Source organism: Pristis pectinata, chromosome 15, assembly GCF_009764475.1.
Source record: "Pristis pectinata isolate sPriPec2 chromosome 15, sPriPec2.1.pri, whole genome shotgun sequence".
In the NCBI taxonomy this organism is placed as follows: Eukaryota; Metazoa; Chordata; class Chondrichthyes; order Rhinopristiformes; family Pristidae; genus Pristis; species Pristis pectinata.
This window is the reverse complement of record NC_067419.1, coordinates 34,655,761-34,664,409: the sequence shown is the minus strand read 5'-3', so window position 1 is coordinate 34,664,409 and position 8,649 is coordinate 34,655,761.

The window sequence follows — 8,649 nt, the reverse complement described above, 5'->3', positions numbered from 1 at the left end:
TTCTGGAAATAAAATTTGATGAAGGCAATCGTGAGGTTCAACAAGGTTTAGAGTTGGAAATTAGAAATAATGGCTGATTTTGCAATTTGTTAGTATTGGGATGTGGAGTTTAAACCCCTGTGGGAAGTGGGGTCAGATGAACTGGACTGTAAATTTTCATTCGTCCCTTTTGAACATCAGGCTATCACCACACTGTTAGCAAAAAACAAGCTGCTGGAGGAACGCATCATGTTAGGCAGCATCTGTGGAGTTAAAGGATTGGTCAACGTTTTGGGTTGGGACCCTGCATCAGGACTGAGAGTGTAGAGGGGAGATCAACAGTGTAAAGAGAGGAGAGGAAGGGGTGAGGCACGGGCTGGAAAGTAGAAGGTGGATCCAGGTGAGGAGGGGTTGATGGGCAGATGGAGTCAGGTTGGGGAGGGAGGGGTGGAGATAGTGACAGAGGCTGGGAGGTGAAAGGTGGAGGCAACAAAGGGCTGTGGATTATGGAATCTAATCAGTAAGGCAAGTGATGAGTGGAGCCAGATAAGGGAGGAATGCTGGGCAAATGGGGAACAGTGGGTGGAGGGGAGGGGTTAGGGGAACGAGTGGGTAAAGTGTGTGGGTGAGAGGCAGATGGAACTCAGTGATGGAGGGGAGGCAAACTGGGAAACAGAGGAGGCTGTGGGGAGTGGGGGGTGGTGGTTGGAAAGAAGAGGATAGGCGGGACCACTTGGGTGGATCAGGAGGTGATGACGAAGTTGGGATTGGTACGGAGCGAGTGGAGGGGGTGAAGTTGGAGTGGGCGAGGGTAGTGGAGAGGTCAGAGCAGTTGATGACGCATTGGCAATTGGAAATGAAAAGGTCAAGAGAGGGTAAAGGGAGGAAAGGAGTGTTTAAGAGGAAGGGGAGTGTGAGACAAAGAAGAAAGGGTCATCAGTGGGAGACAAGGACTCCTTGGCAAGGAAGTAGTCACGAAGGCAGAGCTAACAGAAGAAGAGCTCGACGTCACGATGGGCTTGAAGCTCATTAATGTGTGGGTGCAAGAGTACAAAGTTGAGGCCTCTGCTGAGGACAGACCGCACAGCATCTGAGAGGGCGAGATCAGAGGAGATGGCGAAGAGGGCAAGAGGTGGAGCTGGGGCCAGGAGTGGGGTCAGAAGACGGAGGGAGGGCTTGGGGGAGTGACGTGGTCGGCGGAAGGGGGCTAAGAGGAGAGGGGGATGGAGGAGGGGTTGAGGGTGGTGTTTGGGATGGGGGTGGGATATGAGATCAGAGGGGGTGGAGAGGTATGTCGGGAACAGCGGCAGGGAAAGAGTGGGGAGGCCCTCGCGCAGCATTGGGATCTGGTCCTGGGCAATTCTATAACTCAAGTGCCTCAACCAGTATTTTCCCCGTTGTCAGCCTTCAACTACCAATGGATAGAAAACAAAAGACAATGTAGACAGTTGGAGACACAAGAGACTGCAGATACTGGAATCTGGAGCAACACACAAAGTGCAGGAGGAACTCAGCAGGTCAGGCAGCATCTATGGAGGGAAATGGACAGTTGACGTTTCGGATCGATACCCTTCATTTGGATTGAAAGAAAGAGGAGAGATAGCCAGTATACAAAGTTGAAGGGAAGGGGTGGAGCATTAGCTGGTAGGTGATAGGTGGATCCAGGTAAGCAGGGTGATAATTGAGGGACGGGGAGAGTGGGAATGATATCGGAAACTGGGAGGTGATAGGAGGAAGTGACAAAGGACTGGGGGGGGGGGTCCTCCCACTGGTTCCTCTCCCCTCCTCCCTCACTTTATTTAATGCCTCACCTTCCTCTCCTATAAGATTCCATCATCTTCAGCCCTTTGTATACTGGCTATGTGTCTTTAATGTAAACAGTTACCTGTCTTGCATTCCTGACCTTCGCTTGAAGTGCACCAGGAATAATTTTCATAAGTTAAACCATTTTTATAAATGTGATATCTTGTTTTTATTAAACCATGCCAAAGCTCCTCAAACTTTATTATTTTTTTCTCCATTCACAAGTTGCCAAAGCTCAATGAAGGTGATTTTCAATTTAGTATCAACCATCAAAAGAATGATCAATGGAAGAATCATTTACTACAAGCAATCTGCTTTCCTCTCTAATCAGCTACAAAATCCACAAACAGCTGTTCATTTCTCCACTGCTGTCACTCATAAGGTTACAGCTGGTTCTGCATAGACATGTTGCTTTTGTTTTGCTGTAAGTACCTCATCAATGAACAGCACAAATCTTTAGTTAAATAACTTCATTGCTCAGCTGAAATAAAGAGAAATTGAAAATTCAATCTCCACTTTGTTTTGAATTATTTTGAAAAAAAAATGTAAACCTTCCCAAGTCAATGGGTTCTGATTCTTGCAGACTCAGTTTTCATTCTGGAATATTATGAAAACTGCAAATACTTGGAATGCACAGATGTGAGTCAAAGCTTCAAGGCCCGGCACAGATAAAACATTGACGTATCTGCTCTACAACACCCACTGGTGTGTAATCATAAAATCACGGCCTGTCATGTCAATGGGGAAGAAATATGATTAAGAATTTGACAAGGCAGGTACCTCCCAGATATACAACAGTGAATGTAGGGAGGAGAAAAACACTGGTACTATTGATATAGGACTCTTGAATGGAAAGATGTCAGAAAACACTTCTAACATGTAGATCTCATGTTGCAGTTACATAGAGTGAGGTCCAAGTAAAATCATCAGAGAAAAATAGATTGGAGGCAGGGAATATAATTTGATGAAATGTGTTCTTGCTTTAAAGTTGTACACTGTTTTTATTTTCATTAACAGTTCTTATATCTAACTCATGATAGAAATTGCTTATATAAATTTGTCACAGAGCAATTACATCTCACCAGCTGTGACACTGCTGCATCTGTGCTGGGAAGATGAAACGAGGGGAGTAATTGCAGAGCAACAAGTTGATGTTACTTGGGTTCTAATTGAAGACGTGGAAAACTACAACTGGAAAAGTTGACAAAGTACATGGCTGATGCACAACTTTTAAAATATGTTTATAAGAAGGGCAATATCATACAGATTGCAACTTTTGCAACAATAGATTATAGTTAGGCCCAGTCCAAAATCTAGACTAATACTTCTGGCATTTGCTGATGGATTGATGAAGGTGCAAGGACCTTAAAAAGAGATGACACCAGCCCTCTACGGTGAACATTGAAGAACCCTCGGCTCCATTTCAAAAGGACCAAGATATGTTTAATATTCATCCCATAGTCAATATCACAAGGATGGATGTTGTGACTCTGAATGAGCCACACAGAGACTGGAGCTGTAGATGTAAAGGGTGGCGAATTCAGCACAACTTGCAGGCATTGGTTTGGAGACACACTCTTGGAGAAACTCTACAGTACAAAGATATCAATAAGTGATTAACTACATTTTCAATGATTATCATTACTTCAACATTTTGGGTGTAGACAGGTAATTTTGTAGAATTACATATTTACAATGGAAGCACATCTCAACTGACAGAATACCTTTGAATATCCAAATACTGCTGACTGGTCCAAGGGGTTCTGAGCACAAAACACCAGACTCCCAAAATATACAACTTTTATTACAGTGTTGAGGGATGGCTCCCTGGATATGCAAACTGCCAGAATATTAATTGACAAAACAGACTGTAGTATGAGAGCACATGGCTGTCACGTGACAGTAACAACACTGACCCCTCTGGTCGGAGGACAGCGTTGTTTATCAGATTGAAAGTGACACCACTGTCAATCAAGGTTTGGCTCCACCCCACCCATCAGGTGTGGGCATAGGGATTGGCCTTAGAAAGCACCTTTGTTCCTGAACCTGCCTGACCATTGGCCATGGTAAACACCTTTGTCCTTGACCTCCAAGCCATTAGCCTGTCTAAATTACCTGGCCGGGGTCCACCCAGCCTTCCAGCACTATAAAGGGTGTTGCACATTCCTGGCCCTTCCTCTCTTGACTGCCCCAGGAATAGTGAGAAAACGTTGCAGAGACCACTGGTAAGACGGTGCACCACCATGTGGTTTGTGAGCATCTTAGTCAGATTCCAGGGAGTGTTAGAGCCAATGCTTGTTTGGGTCAAGGTATTCAGGCATTGAAGTGTTTATCCCTTGATAAGCTGTACCTTGTTTATTGTTTGTTTGTGTGTGTGTATCTCATCCTCATTGCGATTCCACCCTCATGTTCGCGGTCCCCTGTGTGTGTGTGTGCATGTGTGAGTGTGCATCCATTCCCATTCATTCTGTTCCCGTGTTTGCCTTTGTGATTAAACTATTTTTAAAATCCGAAGCCTGTGACCAGGGTCCTCCATCTTTAAGATTCCAAAAGAACCTTTTCACACAACACAGATATTTCTTGAATGGTGTATTAATTGGCAGGGATATGTCTTTAACAATGAGTTTATACAGGAGATGGCCACTCAATGGCTTCCCTGATCTCATCATGGGGTTTCAATGAGGGTCGATTAACATGAACATTTATTTATTATCTTCCCCTGTGCAGTTACAATGGTACAGAACCAGGGAATGTCGCACACTCAATGACTGGTTTCAATGACCTTGAAGTATCAGTGTTTACACTGTTTAGAGTCAAAGGGTAATACAGCACAGAAACAGGCCCTTCGGCCCAACTTGTCCATGCCAACCAAGGTGTCCATCTAAGTTAGTCCCATTAGTTTGATAAAGTATCATTGCACTTGTCAGTTTCCAAAGCAAATCTCTTTTGTGGCCTCCTGTGGTGAACCAGAAGCCTCTGTTCTTAACAGATAATGGTGTCTTTTTGAGTAATGTGGGGAGGTTACATGTAAAAGTTTTTTTATGAGGTGACGAGGGTGATTGATGAGGGTAGAGCTGTGGATGTTGTCTACATGGATTTTAGTAAGGCGTTTGACAAGGTCCCTCATGGGAGGCTCACCCAGAAGATTAAGATGCATGGGATCCACGGTGAATTGGCCATTTGGATTCAGAACTGGCTTGCACGTAGAAGACAGAGGGTAGTGGTCGATGTGACTTATTCTAGCTGGAGGTCTGTGACTAGTGGTGTTCCTCAGAGATCTGTACTGGGACCTCTGCTGTTTGTGATGTATATAAATGACCTGGATGAAAATGTACATGGGTGGGTTAATAAGTTTGCAGATGATATGAAGATTGGTGGTGTTGTGGATAGTGTAGAAGACTGGCAAAGGATGCAGCGGGATATAGATCAGTTGTAGATATGGGGAGAGAAATGGCAGGTGGAGTTCAACCCAGCCAAATGTCAAGAGTTGCACCTTGGGAGATCAAATTGGTATTGGTTTATTATTGTCATTTTGTACCGAGGTACAGCGAAAAACTTGTCTTGCATGCCGATCGTACAGGTCAATTCATTACACAGTGCAGTTACATTGAGTTAATACAGAGTGCATTGAGGTAGTGCAGGTAAAACCAATAACAGTACAGAGTAAAGTGTCACAGCTACAGAGAAAGTGCAGTTCAATAAGGTGCAAGGTCACAACAAGGTAGATCATGAAGTCATAGTCCATCTCATTGTATAAGGGAACCGTTCAATAATCTTATCACAGTGGGGTAGAAACTGTCCTTAAGTCTGGTGGTACGTGCCCTCAGGCTCCTGTATCTTCTACCCAATGGAAGAGGAGAGAAGAGAGAATGTTCTGGGTGGGTGGGGTCCTTGATTATGCCGGCTGCTTTGCCAACACAATGAGAGGTAAAGACAGAGTCCAAGGAGGGGAGGCTGGTGTCCATGATGCGCTGGGCTATGTCCACAACTCTCTGCAGTTTCTTGCGGTCCTGAGCAGAGCAGTTGCCGTACCAAGCCGTGAGACATCCAGATAGGATGCTTTCTATGATGCATCTGTAAAAGTTGGTGAGAGTCAAAGGGGACAAACCAAGCTTCTTTAGCCTCCTGAGGAAGTAGAGTTGCTGGTGAGCTTTCTTGGCCGTGGCACCTACGTGATTTGACCAGGACAGGCTGTTGGCGATGTTCATTCCCAGCAACTTGAAGCTCTCAACCCTCTCGACCTCAGCACCGTTGATGTAAACAGGTGCATGTACACCGCCCCCTTTCCTGAAGTCAATGACCAGCTCTTTAGTTTTGTTGACATTGAGGGAAAGGTTGTTGTCATGACACCATTCCACTAAGCTCTCTATCTCCTTCCTGTACTCCGCCTCATCGTTGTTTGAGATACGGCTTACAACTGTGGTATCATCTGCAAACTTGTAGATAGAGTTAGAGCAGAATCTGGCCACACAGTCATGAGTGTATAGGGAGTAGAGTAGAGGGCTGAGGACGCAGCCTTGTGGGGCACCAGTGTTGAGAATAATCATGTCGGAGGTATTGCTGCCTATCCTCATTGATTGCGGTCTGTTTGTTAGAAAGTCAAGGATCCAGTTAGACAGTACACTGTTAATAGCAAGACCCTTAGCAGTACTGATGAGCAGAGGGATCTGGGGGTCCAAGTTCATAGCTCCCTGAAAGTGGCTACACAGGTTGATAGGGTGGTAAAGAAAGCATATGGCATGCTTTCCTTCGTTAGTCGAGGCATTGAGTTCAAGAGTCAGTAAGTTATGCTGCAGCTTTATAAAACTTTAGTTAGGCTGCATCTGGAGTATTGCATTCAGTTCTGGTTGCCCCATTATAGGAAGGATGTTGAGGCTTTGGAGAGGCTGCAGAAGAGGTTTACCAAGATGATGCCTAGATTAGAGAGCATGTGCTGTGAGGATAGGTTGGATAAACTTGTGTTGTTCTCTCTGGAGTGGCAAAGGCTGAGGGGAGATCTTATTGAGTTTTATAAGATTATGAGAGACATATATGGAGTCAACAGCCAGTGCCTTTTCCCCAGGCTTGAAATATCTAATACCAGAAGTCATGCATTTAAGTTGAGAGGGGGGTAAGTTCAAATGAGATGTGCAGGGCAAGTTTTTTACACAGAGAGTGGTGGGTGCCTGGAATGCACTGCCTGGGGTGGCGGGTGAGGCAAATATGATAGGGGTGTTCAAGAAACTTTCAGACAGGCACATGAACGTGAGGGAAATGTTAAGATATGGACGTTGTGTAGGCAGAAGGGATTAGTTGAGTTGGATATTTTATTACTAATGTAATTGGATTGGCAGAACATTGTGGGCTGACGAGCCTGTTCCTGTGCTGTACTGTTCTATGTTCTATGTTTTGAGACTGGTTCTTGTTGGAATTAACCACTTCTCCCCCTATTTGATAACTCCTGAAAGATGTCCCATGACTAATAATCTTTAACAATGGATTTTGTGGGCATTTACCTCATTATGGGACGTCGCTGATCACAAATTTACAGCCTTCTTTCCCTCCATAACAAAAGTAACTACTTCCTACAAGTACTTACCTGGCCTTGAAGTACTTTGGGACTGTCCACATTCCTGTAAGTGTAGAAATCCATTTCCTCTCCTTGTCTTCTACATAGCATCAATCTCCATGCAGCATAATGTTATAAATGACAATCAAATTATTGAAACAATCAAAATTTTGCCCATATGGCACCTTAAAGATGCGTCTGAAAAAGCAGGAGGACTTTGTTTAATGGCTCTGTCAACGAATAGTGCTTTAATAGTACTTGCCCTCACTAATGCCTGCCAGCACAGCTACACCTTATGTACAAGTTCTTGAGTAGGCCTTGAAATCTTATGGCTTGCAGGTATTAAATCCAAATAAAACACTCCAGTTGCTAAGTTAATAACTGGCAGGTTTTAGTCCCATCCCTTGAAGAACATTCTTTCAAAGAATGAGTACAGAAATACAAAAGACATCTTGGTTAGTAAATACTACATATGATTACTCCCATCAGAATGTTTTCTATTGATGAATTAAATGTAAAGGTTGCATTTCAAACAATATCAAACAGATAAACAACATAATGCAATTGGTGAAATTATTCACATCTTTCTTGATGTTGAAAGATTAACATAAAAAAAAAAATTGCTGCTGGTTCAGTAATGTCCAATAAATGGCTGGGGATTGCAAGGGATACCAACATTTCCAAGCGGGAACTGTAAGTGAAATTGCTGGTTGCTTTTCTCTGGTGATTTCCCAAAGGTACTGATCCTGGACTCCAACAGTGGAGCATGAAGCTGGGGAAACTGCACAGCATTTACCTGGGGAAATCTGCTCACTGAAGCTGGGCCGGGAAGTCCATTCATTTCAATAGGATGAAGTGGTGCCAAAGAAAGACCAGTCAGCCCATTGAACCTATGCCAGCCTTTGTGGAGCAATGCCAGCAGTTCCATTCACCTGCTTTGTTCCTATAGCCCTGCAAATTATTCTCTTTCAAGTCCCCATCCAGTTCTCTTTTGATGTCACTGACTCTATTTCCACTATCCTTACAGACAGTGAATTTCAGGTCCTAACTACTCTCTGTATAAGAAAGTTTTACCTCACATTGCCCTTGTATCTTCTGCCCAAAATTTAACACTTGTATCTGTAGATCTTGAACAATTCCTTAAATGGAATTACTTTTCTTCATTTACCCTATTTAAGCTCATTTAATGCATTTGAACTTAGATGTTTTAACGTTAACAAGTATTCAGAAGTATTTTTTTCACCATTTTAACAATTTAAACATTTTTAATAGTTGCTGAATATTTTTCCATGTTTTTGAATGTCAGGGGTATCTATAAA